The sequence below is a fragment of the Cricetulus griseus genome, chromosome 3 (assembly GCF_003668045.3).
Source record: "Cricetulus griseus strain 17A/GY chromosome 3, alternate assembly CriGri-PICRH-1.0, whole genome shotgun sequence".
Taxonomy (NCBI): Eukaryota; Metazoa; Chordata; class Mammalia; order Rodentia; family Cricetidae; genus Cricetulus; species Cricetulus griseus.
The window spans coordinates 64,791,601-64,811,548 of NC_048596.1; positions in this window are offsets into that span (position 1 = coordinate 64,791,601).

Below are 19,948 nucleotides of genomic sequence, written 5' to 3' on the forward strand. Positions count from 1 at the left end.
GGCAATGTTGAAAAGTATAGAAGAAGGTGGGACCTGTCTAGAGAATTGGGTCACTGGGATCATGCTCTTGGGGACTACATCTTGTCTCTTTGTCTGCTTCCTGACCATGAGGTGAAGGGATATGCCCCCCATGCCCTCCTTCCATGCTGTCCTCCATCACCACCAGCCCAAGACCACAGAGCCAGTTGCCCATGGACTGACAACTCCAAAGCTGTGAGATAGGTAAAGTCCCTTAGGTATTTGTCCAAGTGTTGAGAAACTAGTAAAAATCATGTCATTTGCATGTTATGGCCAAACATCTTCAAGTCTTGCAGTCCATCCACAGACAGGCTCCATTTATACACCATCTCTTCTCCTAGAGGAAACTCTATGATCAGTCTTTTGTGGAACTCCAAACACACCCACCATCTCTGCCTTTCACCCATCCCATTTGCTTGCCTGGTGGACAATTCTTATAGTCTCCCTTTAGGTTTTTTCTGTACCCCTAGCCCTCCTGAAACAGCTCTTCTCCCAAAGAAGTTCTCTCGGAGCTTTCCTCACCCATCCTTAGCCCGCCACATCTTGCGTATCCTCAGCCTACCACACCTGCTCTGGATAAACACAGATCCGTTGAGTTTGGCCTCCACTGCTGCATGCATGATGACAGACATGCCTCGGATAGGGATATCTGCACCAAGTCGTCTCTAACCAGTTAGAGAGGGTGTTTTCAGCCACTCTTTACCTTTCTTGGGGAATCCACAGTTAGAATTCTCCCTGCAGCACTGACATCACCAACACATTCTTGTATGCTTGGCCACTCTGAGAAGGTAGATCCCAGAGTGAGGCGATATGGTGAGTGTGCCATCTTCCATTTATCGACTTACTTCGCTCCTGTGTCCCGGGGTAAGGACAGTGTTGTTTTCAGACAGCCCAGGCATGGGATAAGGAAACCTGCATTTACAGAGGTTCTCTTAAGATCCAGGAGCCAGGACCAGGGCTGGAGGACAGGTAATGGCAAGGAGGTGGATGGGGGAGGGTGGAGGAGGGTCCACAATGATGCCTGGAGCCTGGAATTCAGTGTCACAAAACCTGCTGCCTGAGGAGGACATGAGCTGGGGAAGATCCCCCCAAACCCCCCAATCCCCCCCCACACACACACACACATTGCCTGTTCTCTGTGTACCTGGACCAGAGCTAGGAAAGTGCTCTGTGGCCATCAGAAAACAGAAAAGGACAAGACATCCCACCTATTTGGGAAACATCAGCAACAGGGGCAGCAAAAACTTAACGTCAAGAGATTACTCACATTCTGGGCTGACTTTACAAATAGGAAAACTTGTCTAAGTTCATTAACTGAAACCATAGGAGAAATTCTAGAAAGCTATGGAGAAGTTAAGTACCTCACTGGGTGTGCATGTGTTTGTCTGTTCGTGTATGCATATGCGTACATGTACATGCAGGTCTATATGTATGTGCATGCCTGTCTGTGTGTGCATACCTGCATGTGTATCCACGCATACAAGTATGTATGTGTAATATCTGTCCATCGTTATTAGGTGAACACAAAAGCCCACGCAGCATAAGGTAGTTTCCTAACACAATAACAATACAACACAAGTAGTAACTTTTCTGAGTTCCCCTATTAATAAATGGCACTGTCAGGCGGATGGATAATGAGTGTGGCGCAACATGAAGCATTCTTTCCTAGGCGTCGACCAGTCCAACTCTCTCTAATTATAACTAATTTATCACTCCTACGTGTATATATACTTGTACTTTGTCTTTCCTAATTGCTTTAGCAAATGCTTTACCTATTTGTCAATTTTCTCGTTTCAGGATTAGTTAGATATGCTCTAGTTTGCCAGCTTTATCCGAATCCTGTCATTTTTTCTGATTTTCTAATTCCTTAATTTCTCTTCTTTTCCATCATTAATTTTATCCTGCTGCTTTCTTTAAATAATCAGTAACAGTTTCTTGACTTCATTATCATTCAGTTACTTTTAATTATTTTTAGACTGGTACAAGGGAAAGAATAGAAAGCACTGCACATCTCTGAATAGAGCGTAGGGTGTACCTGGTATTTTTCAGGATGCAGTATTCTTCCTATGCATGCACACAGCTGTAGTTCATCTTTCTTCATTGACCAGTGAGACACTTAAGAGATCATTCAGTCATTCATTTTCCAATAAGTGTTTTCTTTCTTTACTTATGTCTACTTTGGTTTAGAACTGGAACTAGGGTTAGAAAAGGGTATCTTCTAAATATCAATTTCACACTCCCAGTCGATCCATGGCACTGAGTTCTCTCCTAGAGTATAGACTTTGTTGCCTATTTTTACTGACAATAACATTCAATTTTTTAACACTTTAGGTCTTTTTATATAGCCAGGAGAACAAATGTTTAACACTAGATTTGAATTCAAATTCTACATGTTTGTACATATTTAACTATTCAATATTTGTCTCAGATAGATTTAAAATAAAAACCAGATTGTTTATTCTTGGTTTGTCTTTAGAAAGCACCTGGTTTTTCTTCCCCTAGATTGAGAGTATTGTTTTTCGTGACAGCTGCTTAACTTCATTGAATTTATTTTTCTTTTCCATCTATCCATTTATTTTTGAACTCTCATGTGTATGAATGTTTGCTGCATGTATGTAAATGTGTTACATGTGTGACTGGTGCCAGAAGAGGGCATTGGATGCTCTGAAACTAGAGTTACAGAAGGTGTTGAACCCCATTATAGGTGCTGGAAACTTGGGGAAGCAAGCGCTTTTAACCACTAAGGCGTCTATCAGAAATGTTTTCTTTTTTTCTTCTTTTTTTTGAGTGATCACTTTTAATGCCCCTGGGATTGGTGTTGTCTTATTGTTGTCACATGGTCTAAGTCTATTTCCTAGTTTTTTGGTACCTTCTTTATGCCAACATAGATGACTCGTTTTAAATTTTGTTCATGAGACTTTTTGCCTTGAGACTTGAGATGACACATGTTGAAACCCATTTCCATTTGTCAACATCAACAATAAATACCTCCTCGATCTGTAGTCCTCAGGGACTGCTCATCTACTCTTCACTCCACACCCCCTGCTCTGCTTTCAAGCTGGGCTGAGATGTTGCATCCACTGCCCCCAAGTTTGGCAATGACATCATTGTGTTTGCCTATTATGTCATTTTCCTTTGGAGCACTGCAGCACTTAAACCCGGTTTATAACCCCGTTAGAGCTGTTAATATTTGATTTTATATTTTTAAAGCCTTGGTTATTATTGCCCATCCCTTTCTGCTGTGACTTACTCTGTTTAGGAGAGTTGTTTTGTTTATAACATTACTTATTAAATGAGATTACCTCTTGGAGTCAAATTTCCAGAATTGTTTACTCTGTAAATATTTATTGAATCAATAATTAATTTATCCACCTCAAGAGTTCATACATATTTAAGCATTTTTCATACATAAACAGTATGTCTGGGATTAACATTTGGGGCCCAGATGCCATTTTTCTGGAAATATTGAGTGTTCTCTCCATTGTGGGCTGGTGTCTAATTGCGATGAGACACCCCAGGGCAACCTGTTCTTTTGTGTGTAGAGACAGTTGTTGCTGCTTCCTTTGTTCGAAAACAAATTTCCCCAATCCAACCTCTTCTTCCTCATCCTATCTTTCTCCCCTTTTCCCTCTCGTTCTCTCTCAATATTTATGAAAATCTGTCTCACATAGCGAGTTTGTGACTTGACCATGTCTTTGAATCACTGTTTGCAGCTTCTTACATTACACGAGTAGGAATATTCTTGTCCACCAAGGCTATAATCCTACATACTTGGAAAAACTGAGGCAGGAGGATCACAAATTAAACCTGCCTCCATACAGAACAAGTTCAAGTCCAGCTAGGCCAATTTAACAACAACTTGTCAAGACTAAAAAGAAAAACGAAAAATTCAAACAGAAGTGGAAATACATATTGACAGTAGAGTACTTGCTTCTGGTAGCCAAGGCCCAGACTCCACAGCAGTTGTAGTCAGTTTATTCGTCCTTCTCCCTGGAAATATTCATCCTTATGTTCACTCCTGTCTATTGTGCTCCTTCTAAAGAAAAGCAAGTTCTTAGTCTTCTGTCTGCAGCAGATGAAATTTTCATGCGCCCTATGCATCACCAAGGTGACATCCCACATGGTCATCTTGAGGTTTTAATTCTTTTAAAAATATTTTTGTGTATGGCTGTTTTGTCTGTTTGTATGTCTGTGTACCACTTACAAACAGTGCCTATAGTGGCCAGAAGAGAATGTCAGACCCCCTGGAATTGTAGTTACAGATGGTATCAGGGCCCCATATGGATGCTGGAAATTGAACCTTTTCCTCTGAAAAAGCAACAGATGTTTTAATCTCTGAGCCCCAAATTTTGTTTATTTTTACTTATGTGTAGGTATATGTTTCTGCTTGTCTGTGTGCTATGTGTGTGTGATTCCCATGGGGGTCAGAAGTGGGCATCAAAATCTACTAAAAATCAGAGTTATTGGCAGTTGTAAGCCACCACGTGGATGCTGGGAACCAAACCTGGATCCTCTGCAAAAGCAGCCAGTGCTCTAAATCACCAGGCCATCTTCTCAGTTCCTCAGAAAGTGATTTTAATCTGTACTACACACTGCTCAGGTTTTCCTTCATTTGCTTATTTCAACATTGTCTGATTTCTTTGTCTTTTATTTCTCTGTGTGTGGCTGTGCACCTATGTTCCTATATTCAAAGTATAGAGGAAGACATTAGGTGCCCTCCTCTGTTATTTCTTATCTTATTTTGTCTGGTGGGGTCTCTCACAAAACCTGAAACTCCCCATTTTGGCTATGCTAGCTGGCTAATGAGCTGCCAAGATCCACCAGTCTCTGTCCCCAGTGTTGAGGCTACAGGCATGCTCACTTACTGTGCCTGGGTTTTACATGGGTGTCAGAGGTTCACATTCAACTGTCCTTGCTTGTAGAACAAGCATTCTTCCCTGCTGAACTATTTCCCCAGATCATGTCATTTTATTAGTCTCCCTGAAAACTCACAACTCCAGATGCCATCCATGTTTCTCTATTCATTGAACCACAGCTTATTTTCAGTGCAGAATTTTAACACTGACCTCAAATCATTTGACAGCTGCATAACCACCTTGAATAGTAGCACTTTGTCTGGTAATGGTGACCATGCAATCTCATGGAGCTACTTCAATCTGTCTCTTTTACACACTGGGCCCAGACCCTTTTCCCTCTGGATTTTTTTTAAACTCTTAACCATTCTGCTGCTTGAGAGAGCTTGGAAGGATTGTGACCACAGCCTGCACCGGTGGGACAATATTGTGAATTCTTCAACAGCTTTGGCCCTCAAGTCAGGTTCTCCAAGCCAGGATAATCCTATTTTAACCAGGGTACTGAGCCCTTACATCAGTGTTATTCTTGTTGAGTGAAAAGCTTTGTTAAGGGCAGGCACTCTGTCGAGGCTACTTTGTTGTGTTCATGCTGTCATGGTGCATGGATTTCCAGTCAGCCTGTGTGGGCTGCTTAGCCTTGGCTCAGACACTTACTGCCTGGTTACTTCTCACTATGGTCAGGACCAGAGCAGAGAGAGACCACAGCAGACAAGAGTGCCACACAATAGCTCTGAAAACCCAACTGACTTCGAAAACAAACAGCTGGAAACCTTTCTTCTCTTCCAGTTAAATCAAGACTGACTACCCTTACAGAAGACTTGCCTAGTAATCCATGGGAGAATGGGGTGGCTGGGAATTCTAATCCAGCCATGCTCTAGCAAGTTCTCCTTACTCACCCTTCCCTGGACTGTGCAGGTTAGTGTAAGAGAAGAAATATTTTCATCTCTACATCTTTCCTTTCCTGAGTGAAATCAAAGCCCTTGATCCTAAAGAAGCCACAATCAGAAAGGCCTTGAGTCATATGTGGCCATTGAACTTCACAGAAGCACTAAGTCAGCCAGTCAGACATGTGAAAAAGAGGGTGGCAATGCCAGATAGGGAGCAGGTGGGAGTGAGGGGAAGGTCTTGCTCATTCTCATTGCAAGTGTCCATCTTGAAGAATTGAGAGATCAGACTATAGTCCTGACTGAGTAGAAGTCAGTGACAGCTCACTCACCAGAGGGACACAAGATGGAGAGAAAGTCAAGGACTCTCAGAACATTCCATTGGCCCATCACCCCACCCCATAAGATTGAAGTTATCCCAATAAGCAAATCTAGGTTTTGAAGCTCTGAAGGAGATGGACAGGTCTCCCAACAGCCTGTAGGTAGTCACAACATTGAATCAGAGTCTGCCTGAACAAGAGGAAGAAGCAGAAGGAAAACATGTATCCTATCTTTCTTTCCCCGTCTTGAGAGTTCCTCTCTGTGGGATACCAGGGGAGCCTAAGTTTGCCTAGCAGGGTGGCTAGGGAACTTCTGGAAAAGAGAGAGTTTTGAAATTCTGCCTCTCCTCATATTTGGTGTGTGTGTGTGTTGTGAGTGTGTGAGGACATGTGAATATTTGTATATATGTATGTGTTGTATGTATGTGTAAGAGTACAATCGTATTGTTGTAATGGTGTATGCTGTGTATATATATGCATGTATGTTGTATGTGTTATGTATATGACTGGGTAGAGACCAGCCTTTGAGTGTTAAGCTGACCACATGGTACTCCCTACTCTTTGCTCCAGAGAAACCTTGTCCCTCCACTAGTGACAGGCATGCATCTGGGCTTGCTGAAATCCCACACCAGAAGCTTTCTTTACCCTCACCTCCCTTGCCATCCACTGGTCATACTCTGTGTGTCTTCTGAGCATTGTGAAGTAGGCTTGTGGGTACTCAGGGTCTCAGGACTATCTAAATGGATATTCCATCTCTCCATAGCCTCCTTTATTCACAAGGTTGCCAGGCTCTTAGCAGCATGAAGCCTTTCCCAGGGAGGACCAGCACTGTGAGCCATGAGAGAACTCTCTACAATGTCACCCCACTCCCATATGTACTACTGTCACAATTGCATGTTAGATCATGCAGGAAAAGAAGCCAGGTGCCTCTCCTCCCTAGATCTTCCTCCCTAATACCCCAGGCCAGAAGAGGTGCCGTTCCAACTCTTCCTGGAGATAGAGACCCCTAGATGCCAACATCCTTGGGAGATGTTGCTCCAGGCCACATGGAGTAAACCACTAAGTGGCATGTTTCCATGACTTCTGCATCAGCTTCTGCCTCGAAGTTCCCGCCTTGAGTTTCTACTCTGTCTTCCCTTAGTGATGAACAGTGATATGGAAGTATAAGCTGAAATAAGCCCTTTCCTCCTCAAGTTGCTTTAGGTAATGGTGTTTATCACAGCAATAGAAAGCCAACCAAGACCCTGGGGAATCACAAATCCTATTTGCCAGTCAAAACTGAAAAATGACTTTCTGTTCCTTCTATTCCGTGTATGTGTGTATACCCCAGAGTCCTAAAACCACTACTTTAAAAAGGAAGGGGCCCAAGACTCCAGGATTTACAGGTTTTGAAAATACATCGGAAAACACACTTTTAAAATATAGTCCCTATTGTATAACTAGGGTGGAGGTGTTAGTGAGTGGTACTGGTCCCTCTGTTCCTTGGTTGCTTTGTTTACTTGGTCTAAGCCACTGGGCAGCTCAAAGATGCTGCCTAAGAAATGAGGGAAGAAAGTGAGGAGAGAGAAAGGACTCCCCAAGACCCTGACATCTATGGCCATGCAGAAACATGCAGGCTGTAGTTTACAACTCCAGATGACCAGAGCTAGCTGGATCCTGCCATGCATCTCTGCCCCTGGAAGCCAAGCCGTAGGTTTTTCTGGTGTTGGCAGAGCCACAAAGCCTGCTAGGTATCCTAACATTCTGCCTCAGGGGCAGAGCCCTAGTGAACACAGGTGAGCTATGAATCTCTGTTGTGAGCTTGATCCTCAGGGAAAGAGTTGTGGAAACTGAGCAAAATTGTTATCAGTGATGTTCAAAAGTAAACCAAACTTCTCAGCTCAATAAATACATTAGAAAGTTAGGAAAAATGATAATTTTGAAAATCCACCTAACACACACTCATCCACACAAACACACAAGCAGCCCTCAGGTAGAGAACATTTGAAGACAGCAAACAGCATCTAAGTTATTATGTCATTGGCTATTTAAATGATTTTTGGGCTGGGCATTGGTGGTACATGCCTTTAATCCCAGCACTTGGGAGGCAGAGGCAGGTGGATCTCTGTGAGTTTGAGGCCAGCCTGGTCTGCAGAGTGAGTTCCAGGACAGACTAAAAAACAATACAGAGAAACCCTGTCTTGAAAAACCAAAAGAAAAAAAGAAAGAAAGAAAGAAAGAAAGAAAGAAGAAAAACTGATTTTTGTACCCATCAACTATTAAGAGTTTTAATTATTGAAATAACACTCATTTTCTTCTTAATAAATGAAGTCCCCTGGTTTTCTGGGAAGCACCTCATGGGATGGGAGACTCTGAGATGTGTTTGCTTTGATGATAATGGCATTTCTATTGTGTTTGGTCCCTAGAACATCTTCTGCAACAGTGAGCAGTGCTCTGACTCCTTTGAACAAGGGTTCTTGTTGATCGAAAATATTACCAAGGTCTGGTGGCTGTACGTCCATTGAAATGTAGTGTCTTCCATAAAGGACTTGGCATTTGTGAAGTTCTAAGCCAGAGGGGGTTAAACTAGACAAAGTTAGCTGTCCCTTTCAACAAAACCAAAACCCAGGAGGTCTGAAGATGTAATCCGCAGCCTCCAGTCCAGCCACATGACTGACTGCAAGCCGCGCAGCGTCACACTGAGTGCGGCCAGCCGGGTTCTTTGATTCTCTGAATTCAGAAAGCTAAAACCAAAACTATTCTTCATCTGCTAAATATCCCTAGGTTGCCTCTGTTTTACCACCCCCTTCTTTTTACTTCCCTTCATTTGTCCTTTTTTTCCCCTGGTTGTCGTGGGAGTTAGCTGGGACTGAAAAAGAAATAACTGTTGTGTCTCATTCTGCAAATTTCCCTAGCCTGGTAGGATAGAGATGCCAGCTTTTGGCCAGGAACAGGAGGCATTTGCAACAGGGTAGTGTGGTTTCAGAGAGGAGGTGTTCAGTTCTGGTTCCTGAGAATAGGGCCACAGAGTTGGCTGGTACCCTAAACTGCCTGTGCTGTTCCCAACCTGCAGATGTTCCCGGGAACCCATGTTTTGGGTCCTCAGTGCCATTGTAATGGTCTACTGTAGACAGCCCTGCAGGCTTTAGTGGGGTGAAAGCCATTGGTGTTGCTGCTGCTGACATGTGGCTCCAGCTTTGCCCGTCTCTGCTATGTCCTTCATATGAAAAGCCCTTCCACATCAGGGGCTCCTCAAGTGGCACAGCCACCTGGGGTACCTGTGGATGCCACCCTGACTCTTGTGCTCTCACCTACAGGCCTACCAGATGTCCCCAGAGCTGTATAGCTACAACTCTTGCTGTGTCTGAAGAGCTGCATGCCTTAGGGTACCAGCTTGCAATTCTGTAACACCTTTTGGACCCACTTGGCCCTCATCCCATTCTTTCTCACACCAGGCCCCATCTCTGCATGGTGCAAGCCAACCATCAACAACAGCACTGTTTGTGCCAGGAGGCCAAATTAATTAGATCACCAATTAGTGGCAAACAGCAAACCCTCTCACTTAGCCCTGGTCTTGTCTTCTGCTCCTGTGACCATGTGTGACTGGAAATCAGAGGCCATGTGATACGGTGGGCATGACGGGTGACAGGACTTTTCTTTGGGGTCTGCACTGCACTCTTCATATCCCCACTTGCCATGTCTCTCCTGTGCTTTGAGAGTACCCTTTAAAGCAGGGAATCAACCTACCAGGCCCCTGTGCTTTCTGTTGTCTTTGATGGGCATGGTCTGACCTATGGACATCCCAGTTTTGTTTCTTTGAAACTCTTTGAGGTCTGTAATTCACTTAGCGGTGAATCAGCCACATTGCTTCAAGGACTGCTATTGGATGCTCCCCGAAGAACACTAATGCTGCTATCTTTGCTCAGGTCTGCCTGAGATGATAGAGACAGTGAGGACCTGGTCCAGACCTGGTCTTCTAGGACAGGTAAATAGCAAGATGCATAGGCAAGTGGCGATGAAATGGAGGCTCACTGTGTAGACTGTGTCAGAAGTACCCCCTGTGTAGTTAAGGTTCTCCCACTTATTTCAGGGTCAGTAGTGAAAGATAAGCCTTCCCAGGAAGGGACAAGCTAAGCAGTTTGACCTGCAAGGCCCATATAAGTGACTCACCACTTTGTCTGAACATACTTGGGGCACAGCTGTTCCCACTGAAGTTATATGTAGGAATTTTAGGGTAGGAGGCATTCACAGCCTCCATGTGTGCCCTGACAAATGCCAGGATGCAGAGCCATGGGAAGCCCCATCACCACCACAAAAGCCATGCTCAAACTGCTGGCTAATTGGAGTTTATTTACAGCAAACTACAGCCTCCCTTCTTCCCAGATTGCTGAAGTCAGGTAAAGCTGATTGCATGTAGACAGAAGTAGTAAACAGTTTGATGTGGTAGGTTCTTGATGCTTTTGCATGATATCAAGAAAACATTCCCCTAGACGGTTTCTACAAAAGCAACAGCTATAGAGGAACAAAGAGGCCTTGGCCAAGAACTGTGCCCAGATGGTTCCCTGGGGGCTGAGCACCCCAGAAGCTGATTTTGGTGTTTGGATTCTACAGGGAGAGAAAGAAAGTTATTGCAACTTTATAAGCTTTCAGATGGAAGCACGAAATAATGGCTCACTGTAAAATGAAAACAACACTAATGATCGTGTTCATTAGCAAAACGTTATTTGCTGGACCCACATTAGCAGCTATGGAATTGCAGGTGATAATAGGAACATGAAATTAATTTCATTGAAGGAATTGAAGAATGATTTATTTACAACGAATACCCATTCTGTATGAAACTCCCCTGGTTCTGTTAAACATAGCCAGAACACACAACTCAGAGCTAACAGTCTGTCAGAGATCTGGTTACTTGGAGTGTGTGTGTGTGTGTGTGTGTGTTGTAGTGTAAAAGCATACCTGGAGAACTCCATATATGTATACGATGAAATAGGATCATATTCACCCATACCAAAGAATAATTAAAAAAATAAGAAAAACAACATCAACAACAAAACAAAACTTTCAACACATGTAAAATAAAACATGGAGGAGGGGAAGATACATGTTGGGGTCTGCAAAGGGCTCATCAGATGAAGACATCTGCCAGAGTTTGATCCCCGACACTCCCATGGTGGAAGGAAAGCTGACTTCCACAGGTTGTCCTCTGACCTCCACACATGTACTGTGGCACATTCACCCGCATACATGTGCAGGTAAGTAGATACACACACACACACACACACACACAAATAAATATGTGGACATACAATATAAAATAAAACACATAAAATAAATTTGTGACAAAGAAATAAAGCATACCTTCTATGCACATTTGAGTGGCTATACAACAGAAATATTTTGTTAAAATTTGAGAAATAATAGTTTTGGTGGCATGTCCTTGCTCTGCTCACCCTGATGGTATTGCATAATCATATATATACACACGCATAATATATATATATATATATATGTGTGTGTGTGTGTGTGTGTGTGTGTGTATTTTAAGGATATCTGTAAACTGTGGTAGGCTTCTGTGTTCTATACATCTCTGCAACCACAGCCTAGACCAAAGTAGCTTGCCAGCTCTTTGAGAAAGTTCCCTGCTGTTCTAATTAATTCTGCACCTCAAAGAAGTCTCATTCAGACTCTGGTGCACTGGGCTGATTCCTGCTCCATTTGAGTTTTATCTAGCAGAACCACCCTGTGTGTAGCTGTGTGTTCGGCCCCCTTTCCCCCAGCGCAGCATTTTTGCAATCCATCCGTGTGTAGTTGTGGAGCAATCTTTCTGAATATGGCTCACTTCTGTCCGGACGTCCTTAGCACTGTATTGTCCTGTTAGTTGTTGACTTCTTAGTCACCTGAAGAAAGTAATCTAAGTCTCTTCATTCAGACAAAGCCTAGTCAACTCTGTGAGGCAGGTGGCATCAAGTCTTAGGCCTGGAAAGGAGCAGAGGACAGAGTCCTCTCCCACAACCACAGCTGGGAGACCTGGGCTCAGCCTGGGTCTGCAGGGAAGACAAAGGATGAAGTGCCTTGGGACTCCATGGGCAATTTGCAAGCACAGCCTCAGGGAGCATGTTATGCAGGACCCTCTGGTTTTTAAACTCAGCTGCTGTGTCATGCACCCTATTTACCACTCATTTTCATTTGTAAGGTTAGTCCCAAGCTCTGGAAGCAGAGCCTTACTTGTGAGTCTTTTTGTAAGCACACTGGGCTCTCAGAGGCTCTCAGATCCCAGCCCTGGAAGCACCACACATCTTGTCACAGCAAGAGCCCTCCTGATTATCTCACCACCATTCTCTTGGGACCACGCACAATACCAGCCTCTTGCCTGTGTTTGTTTATTAACTAGTTGGTGGAGTGGAAAACTGTCCCCATTTTTAAGTTATTATTTATTTAGTTATTTAAATAAGTAGTGCTCTTAAAATTTTTCTCTCAGGTAGACAGACCCACTAACCCCACCTTTCATTTTTGCTGCAATAGTATAGAGACTAAGTTTCTGAAAAGACCTGCACAGTCTAGGCCCTGCTGGGAGCTCCCAAAGACTAGAAACCCAAGTCCAGTCTCATTTCTGGGGTGAATGCAAGAAAGAAGAGAAGTCTCTCTGTGTTACAATGAACACTTGCAAAGGGCTTTAAAGAACTGCCCATCAAGGATCAGATGCAAAACCAAGCTGCTTTAAAAGCAGAAAGCACAGCTTCAAATCAAGCAACGTAAAAAGAAGAAAATGAACCTGAGTCCCCCAGATGTTTTTCCCACCATGGGAGACATTAGAGTGGTGCTGTCACACCTACCATATAAGAACAAGACAATGTCCTACCTTGTGGCAGAGGTAGTATTAGCACTGCGAGAGCTGAGTCAGGAAGATCATGAGTTCAAGGCCAGCCTAGGCTACTTAGACACTGTCTCAATCAATCAATCAATCAATCAATCAATCAATCACTCAATCAATCAATATAAAAAGGACCCGACAAACAAGAACATGCATAATAAGAAATTTGATTAAGCAATCATCAAATTATAAGGCATATATGAGATACAGGAGACAGGAATCTATAATATAGTATAGGTTGTATATCCATGTAACACACTGTGAGTGGCTTCAGAAATGTTTCTGCAAGTCTTCTATCCTAACTAGAATGGAAATAGTAGAATTCCTGTGTTTTATAAAGACAAATCAATATGACTTTTCAGCAATGATAACAAAATCAAGATGAAGGAGAAGACACCTTCCTAAAAGGGGCTGTTTCTGCTTGCTGAAAAAATGAAGAGCCCCTGATATTTTAGAAGGATTTTATCATGAAAGTTCTCCTTTAGTAAAGTACTAGGCAAGGGTATCCAGCCACTACCAGCCAGTGGGTGTGGAGCAGCCAACTTAGTGTGGGATCCAGCAGACATCTTTGGATGAGTAGTATAGATAGATAGCATTGAAGGCAGCCAGAAGGGAAGGCCATGAGATGATGGAGATATGGACTGGAATTTGTTGGCTATGAGCCTAGGAACACATGGTTTGCCAGAAGCCACCAGAAGCTAGAAGCACAGCACAGAGAAAATTAATTTCCTTTCAGTGCCTTCAGGAAGCACCCACACCGTGAATGCCTTGACTTTGAACCTCCATCTTCCAGAACATGGAGGTTATAAATCTTTTTTAAGTCATTAAGATTTCAGTGACCTGTTATGCAGTCATGAGAAATGATCACACCAAACATCCTAGATCATTGGGGATGCTTCAATATTAGAGTCTAGTCTAGAAGACCAGCTCCAACAAAGCCCACCTCTGGCATGGCATCATCACCTCTGCACAGCATTCAGCTGCCTGATTTCTGACATCATAAATAGCAGGAAGCGAAAGGCAGGGCATTCAGAGCTGAGAGGTCATTGCCCTGGAGTGGACAGATCCAAGCTGAGCCTTTTTCCCAAGTTTTAGCAGCAGTGAAACAACTTCAGGCCACAAATGTTACTGAACAAAGGCACATCAGGGATTGAACATATGTTGTGACAGGTAGTTTTCATGTTGGGACATTTTGTCCTCATGGCTAGCATCAAAGGCCATTGGGACTCCCTCCATGTTAGAGCTAAGTGAACTGAGACTGGGCAGATGACATCATTGGTTGATATGCCCAACAGCAAAGTGGAACAGGCAGGCCGTCCAGTTGCCACATGCTGGGGAATCAGGAAATGGGAGACTATAGAGTCTAGCTTCTTCCAGGTCCATGCTCACTCCACCTCATTTGGAAGTTTGCAGTTCTCTTTCAACCTTCCTGTGAAGGATGATAGCCAAGCCAACAAGGAAAATAACAATATTGTGTGACTGGGTATGAAGTTCTGTTTCCACACTGTGACAAAACATCCAAGACAGTCAAATTAAACTCGAGGTTTCGGAGAGTTCATCCTACAATATCTGGCTCCATTGCCTTAGTCCTGCTGTGAGGAAGAAATAACATGTCCCTAAGTGAAAGAAAGATGCTCACCTCCAAGAAGTCAGCAAGCATAGAGGGAACCAAATCCAAGGTATACTCTCCAGAAACATACCACCTATGACCTACTTCCTCCAATCAGGCCCTGCTTCCTAGTTTCCACTGCCTCCTGTTAATGCCATCAAGGTATGAATCCACAAATGGATTTAAACTGTTCATAAAATGCCACCCTCAGGATTCAATGACCTCTCCATAGCTCTACCAGCTGGGAACCAAACTATCTACACATGAACCTCCTGGCTACACTTCCTACCAAAGCCATGAGAAGGGTGACTGGGGCAACCTCAGACAGACACCTATAATAATGCTTGAAAATGGGTCATTTCTGATCACTGGGAAATTTTCCCAAGCCCATAAGTCACACAATATTGCATTTAAAAAAATCCCAGGACTGTAGAGATGATGAGTCAATGGATAAGAACACTATGGTCAAACATATGAGGACAGGAGTTCAGAACTTAGGACCCATGTAACCAACCAGGCATCTCCACAAATGCCTGCAATGCCAGATTTGATGGGAGGTGGAGGCATGAGGATTGTTGGGGCTTTCTAGTTTTGAGACTTTCCAGCATGAGGGCCACAAATTCAGAGAGAGACCTTGACTCAAAGGAATGCATACAGTGATAAAAGAGAACACTTGACACCCTGCTCCATTCTTAGAGGAGGGTGTTAAACGTATTATGCATTTATCACATACATACATACATACATACATACATACATACATACATACATGCACGCACGCACACACGCACGCGCGCACACATACACACACACACACACACACACACACACACACATACTCATGCATCAATCTGTACATACACATGTGGTACACTCACAAACATATACACAAATTAACTCATTGATTTAAAATAATTTTTAAAAATCATTCTAGGTACTAATAATTATTTAGAAGAAAGACATTTCCTTCAGTTGTGTAACCACTATTAAGTTGCCCCTGCTCTTTTCAATAATCCTCAACAACTGTGTAACCCTGATAAAATTCATTAGGTTCCCCCACCTTCCCCCTCAAACAAGATGAAAATAGAAAGGGAACTAATTGGGAAGAGGAAGGGAGAGGAAAATGGGAGACCAATCCTACTGAAGTATATTCATGCATTCAAATATCATAACAAAATTAATTCTTATTTATAATTAATAAAGGCTACTAAGACAATTTTAAAATTCTAAACTAACATTTTCAGACTTAATAGTGAGTTTCCTCAGGGGTCAGTTGAATGTTTTCTGTAAGTGACCCTTCTAGCCTCAGACACACATCAGAGATCATAGGAAAAGCTGGGGGATTCACTCTGACAACAGCCAAGACTAGGTGGAACAGTTGTTTCCTTTTTCACACATTGATCTAGCTCACCAAACTTATGCATTTAACAGCTTTGGTTTTACTCTAACCAATTAAGACAGGTTAAAGAAGTTACAGAGACAAAGAGTGAAGGTTGGCCATGGCCTTCATTGTAGAGTCCCCCTGAGAGAATTTATTAGGGACTTGGCCTGACTCCAGCATGGAATATTAACAAATCCGGCTTCAGAGGGCACACAGAATCCATGACAGGGCTCTGTGGCCAACAGCCAGAGTTGTAACTCAGGCTAGGGAAATAAAGAATTCTAAAGAAAGAGAAGCAGAACTGGATGAACAAAATGCTCCAGGCTAAGTCTTCTAAATTCCTGAATTAAAACTCTCCAGGAGGTGCGAGCTGAGCAGGGAGCTGGGGTGGTGGGAGGGAACTCTCTGAGACAGCAGACAAGGTCCTAGGGAAGCCGTGGAAACCAGAAATAAAGATGACTCCAAAGGTCAAAAGACAGCTCCCTCGGGTGCCTGTTCCATGACTTAAGCAGGTACAGAGAGAAGCTGCATAGATAGAATTAGCTGACATCTTCTGGAACTTTCCACTAGTCACTTGTTATTCCCCAGAGTTTCCTTGCAGGACTCATTAAGCGATGCATCTAAGATGAAAGGTGTCATTGATTGAGTTTCTGAATAAACGAATGCATTAATATTTTACTAATAACGATTAAAATCGTCTAGGACAACCTCATTATACTGGGTTCAGCCATACACCAGGCAACAAAATGATGAGGAATTATTGAGTTCCAACTGAATATGGAAGCATAAAGCCTCTGATGTGGCAATAACTCCAGACAGGGAGCATGGATCCTCAGTGTTGAGTTCTTTAGAAGCTAAGCTATCATCAAACCCTAACCAACGCAAGCAGGTCAGATGGAAGAGGCTGAAGTGTTTCTAGCAGAGCAGCAAGGACATCTTTCCTTGCTCTCTACAGAGAAGAATTCACAAGAGCCAAAGATGTCCTGGGCAGCGTGAGCTGCCTCAGTTTCCCCCATTTCCTGAAAGTTCATCTCAATCAGCTCTGCTTACATCTATTGCAACTACAGGAAAAGCCCCAGTGAAACAAGAGCCCTGCCCAGTTTCTAAGCCTCACAACTCCTCTCTTCCATGGTCTGCCCTGTCTTCCTGTTCTGGCTGGCCCAGGTCACTGGTGAAGTCTCTCTTTAGATCTAGAAATGCCAGCAGCACGCCAGGCCTGGAAGCCTGCCTTTTGAAATGCCTCCAGCCAGGCCAGGAGAGGAAATATCAGATTCTTCACCAGAAACCTATTTGCATGTGCTGTGAAACTCAAGTCAAGAGCCAGACTTACAGGGCTTTACATGTGTGCCCTGCAGCACAAAGGTCAACAGTGGTTCCCACGCTCTGGGCAGCCTGATCCTAAAGTCACCCTCCTCCCAAATGGCACTGTTCACCAAGCCTTTTGTAAAGTAGCAGGTACTGAATTTATTCTCAGTATCAAAAGTGAAGCAAGATCTTAGAAACACGAGCTTTCTTTGTGCACTGGAAGGCTGACTTCAGTTCTTAAAACGCGTGTCCTTTGCTTCGAAAAATAGAACTCTTGTACCTCCTCCTCTGTTGTTGAGTTACACAACATGCTTCGAATACTGTTGGCTCTTCATGGAAAAGCAGGCCACCATAGCTACAAAATTCCTGACTCTGAGCCTACCTGGGGCCTTGCCTAGGCATCTGGGAGTGGAGACAAGACCATGTCCTGCTTTCTAAGAGGCTGCCTCTCCCTGGGACCCGTGGTTGCTGTCACTTTCTCTTTGCTCTTGTTGTCACTAACTTTGCTTAATGACCTTGTTCTCTGGGACTTAGCTTTTCTCCAGCAGAGAACTGGGCCCAGATCTTCACGGTTTGGAGTTAGGGGATTTGATCTCTGGCTGAGACCCTAGAGTACAAGAGCAGAATCACGAGGGCTGTGATGGGACCAAACGTTCAGTACATTTTTTTTTCTAAATGGATGTTCAATATTTTAAGTGGCACATCAGTTACTCTTGGGCATTCTTATCCAGCTCACTCCATCAGCTTCAATAAATGCCAAATTAAAAAGAAAGAAAAAGAAAGAAAGCAAGTTCTTTCGTGTGTGTGTGTGTGTGTGTGTGTGTGTGTGTGTACATGTGTATGCCCCTGTGCACTGTGCATTATAGAATTGAGACTCTGGGGTAAAGAACAAAGGGAACTAACAAAGCAAAGAGACAGAAGGCACCGGGTTAATTTGGGCACCTTCTTGGTCCTCATGGCAACCAGATGCCCAGGGAAGAAGACATCTCATTTTCTTCTTCGAGAGAACATTCCATTCTCTTGAGTTTTGTCTTCAGGTTTTCTGTGTCTTTGTCATAAGTAGACCCTTAGAGTTGGATATCCTAACCTCACTTGCTATTGCCTCACTTGCTAAGGTGACTAAGTTGAGGACATTGGGGTGGGAGACAATTCTGGGTGATCTGGATACCCAATTTCATCGTAAGTGCCCTGATAAGGAGTATGGGGCAAAGTGAGAGAAGCAGAAGAAAGAGAGAGGTGGACCATGGAGCAGAGGGGTGCAAGCAGCTTCCAGGATCTGGCCAAGGCAAGAGGATTCTCTCCAGAACCTGGAGAGGGATCAGAGCCCTGCTAACACCTAGCAGGAAAAGAAGTTCCAGATTTTCCCTCGGGACCAAAAGTTGACAATGTGCAAGTTCCTCAGCTACCAAACTGGTGGGTTAAGCAAAGGGTTGCCTGTGATCCCTGCCTTCAGTGGCAGCCTTGCAGTAACGAGCGCTGAGCAAGGCAGCAAATGAAGCCATGAGGGGCTAGCTGTGAGGTGTGGTAACCAGGAAAGGACACAATCTGGGCTGGAGGTAGGATTCTAGGTTCCTGAAACCAGGCTTAGCTTGGTGCATCCTTGTATTTCTATATCAGAAGCTTGTAAATTATCATTATAAGGACACCTGTGGTAACATTTGGTCTCCAAACCACCCAGAATTGTCTTCACACCAATATCCTCAACTTAGTCACCTTAAAAATTAAGGCTATAGATAAACAGGTTAGGACATCCACCTTTAAGAGTCTACAATACTCAGGGAGATAGAGAAAGATCTCACAGTGCATATAGGACATCGGTCAAGAGGGTAGAATGCAATTGCAAGTCCCATGTCTCATACACTAGATGTGTGAGCTCAGGGTCTCATAGTCCCACAGCTGATCCCAGGGTCATCACACTGGACATGGCTCAGGAACTGGCTCAGCATCTGGAAAAGATTCCCATCTCAACTGGACGCGACCCTCCCTGGAACCATCCCTGACTTCCAATTGATTCCCAAAGAGAACAATCCTGCTGCTACTTCTGTACATACCTGCCCATCCCACACTCAATCACAAGATTCACAAATGGCAGCATTAGGGACAAATCTCTCAGCCCCACCAGATTCCAACTGTTCAGGACTGGGCTGGATTCCAGCATCAGCCCTGGGGCTTCCTTGACCAGAGCCAAATATGTTCTCCAGACCAGTCTGAGCATAACTTCAGAGGAAGGATGGCCCTGCCAAGAGGGTAGAAGAAAGGCAAACCAGAGGCTGTCATGACATCCAAGTCTCATGGCAGAATGCAGAGTTGTGGGAAAACTAACTCCTTCAGAGGATCCAGGGCACACGCAGAAGCCACGGCTCAGAGGCTTTGTGTGTGAAGGCCTCCAATGACCAGACTTCACACATCCCCTTATATGGCTTTCCTTCAAGCCTGTTTCCTAGTTCCATCTCACTTATACCTCCTCTTATTATGTTTTTTCTGATAGATGCAAGTCTAACAGTTACATCCTGCTCTTTGGTCTGAAGATCGGCTATGGGTCGATTTGTTAGGCCAGCTAGGGATCTGTTGGAGAGAACCCAGATAGGAAGGATTCCTGGCTTATGCTGCAGCCCACATGGCAAGCACAGATCTATAAGACAACACTAAATTGGTGAGAGATGATGAGGAAGAAGAGAGTTAAAAAGAAATACATAGACAGCTCCAAATGAGGGAGCAGTGGTGG